The sequence below is a fragment of the Gavialis gangeticus genome, unplaced genomic scaffold (genome assembly GCF_001723915.1).
Source record: "Gavialis gangeticus isolate Ggan-Ray unplaced genomic scaffold, GavGan_comp1, whole genome shotgun sequence".
Lineage (NCBI taxonomy): Eukaryota > Metazoa > Chordata > Crocodylia > Gavialidae > Gavialis > Gavialis gangeticus.
In genome coordinates, this window is record NW_017729022.1 from 39,974,923 (window position 1) to 39,977,141 (window position 2,219).

The window sequence follows — 2,219 nt, forward strand, 5'->3', positions numbered from 1 at the left end:
AGCTTCTTAAAAACATGTTTAGAGAGCTCTATCAAGATGGGAGCTTTAGAGTCAGAGTCCTAATAGTGTTCAGGAAATTACATTTCTTTGGGTAAATTGTAGGTATTCTCTTGTGAGCACCTTTATACTATTGAGCTTAATTGGGCTACAGCTGGCACTGACTGTGGGGGTGTGGGAGAGGTAACTTGGTGTATGTGTATGGGATGTGTGGCCTCTGTCTGGAAGGTGTGTGTGTGGGTATGGGAGTGTGTGTGGTTGGGGTGTGGAGGTATGAGAGGGCGTTGTGTGTGTGTGTGTGTGTGTGTGTGTGTGGGTATGGTGGGGAATGGGGTGTGGATGTATGTGTGGGGTATGTGGTTGAGATGTGCGCATGTGGAGGGCTTCCTCCCCACCTGCTCTTTGTGACATGGCTGATAGGCCTGTGTGAAGAGGCAACTATTCAATTCAGATATGGATTCAGCCGATTCGATTCAGAGACTTGAATCACTTTTCCGATTCAATTCAGCTGAATTGATTCAGAAAATATGCGGAGCCAACTCAGAGATTCGGCCATAGGGTATAATGGGGAATCAATGAAATATCTATAACTTTGTTATTCTTTGGCTGATTTGAATGAAGCTTGCAGGGTTTTAGAGAAACTGCACCTCAAACTCCTGGAAGCAAAACTCATGTCATATGTCTGTGTTAAGCCACAGTGGGATGCAAACTGCAGGGATGATATCTCTTGCTGAGGCCACAAAGCCTTCCAAGTTTCAAGGTGCTATGTGCAGGGGTTTCTGGGAAACTGCACCTCAAACTGCTGACAAGCAAACCTCATTACATAGGTGACACTGTGTGTGTGTTAAGGCACAGGTGTGTCTCCTGTTCCTTGAGACATGCCCTTCATGCCCTCAGCAGAGGCTACCACCCCTGCAAGTTTCATCCAAATCAGCCAAAAAACAACAACATTGTAGATATTTCATTGATTCCCCATTATACCCTGTGGCTGAATCACCTAATTGTTTCTGAATCTTTTCCGAATCGATTCGGAACGCCTAAAGCTTCTAGCGATTCAATTCAGATTTGTAGATTTGGCCTCCAAATTGTCCAAATCATCTCCAAATCTGAATCACGACCTGCAGCTTTGCACAGTCCTAATGGCTGAACCCAGCTTCTCCATTGCCTGCCTGGCTAACAGCATGCTGCAAACAGGCAGGAAAGCAACTGCCAGTGGCAGGCAGCAAGGGAAGCCCCTACTAGAAGAGAGGGGAGGGGAGCCAAACCTGCTGCGACTGGCTCCTCTGGCCTTTGTCTGACAGGGCTGAAGCAAAGACCACACTGGCTCCTGCTATTGCTGCTGCTCCCAGCCCACCCTCCTGTCCTGTGCCTGCTCCAGTGGGGCTTTATGAACAGCCGAGCTCCTTCACTCCTCCCCCCCTGCCGTCCACACCCCCCTCCACTTCTCAGCTATGCATAAGCAGGGCCAAAGCAAGCTGCAAACAGAGCCTGTCCCCTGGACCCCAAGCCTGTGCCCTTTACCTCATGGGAGTGCCCCACTCAGTCCTTGATTCTGTGGACCATGGCTGAAGACGCAACCCCCAGGGCCATGTTTACAGCCAGTAGAATAGCATGTAGCAGCACAATGATGCCCCACCAGCCCAAATCCCTCTGTGCAAGCCTATCTCCAGAAGGTGGTCACTGGACTCAACTGGCTGGCCTTTTCTTCCCCTTTTCCTCCAGCCCCTGGGGGTTCAGTGGCCACTACCAAACATGCCCAGTCACAGCCCTGTCCCAGGCCATCATGGATGAGAAGCCCCAGAAATGGCCTGGTATATGAATGGAGGGCTATGAATGGGAGGGTTTGGTGGGCCAGTCAATTGTCCCTTCCTGACCAGTCAAAGCATAGGGACCCAGGCCACTAATTGCTTGAGATGATTATGTCTTTCGGCACTGGGCAGACCAGTCACCCCCTCCTCTCCTCTTACCCCCCCACCCCATTTCTGGAGCACAGCCAAAGTGCCCAGCCCCGCTGCCTTCCTGGCCTTGGGGGCAGCATAAATATGCTTCATTCATACCTCCCTGCCCTCTCTTTCAGGGCCATGATCTGGGAGAAACAGAGCCTCCTCCCAGGTGCCCAGAGCATTGGCACTGAAACAGCCCTTCTCCCCCTTGCACTCACAGAAAGGCACTAAAACAGTTTATTGAGATCTGTAGGAAAAAGTATAACCCCCCCCCCCCAA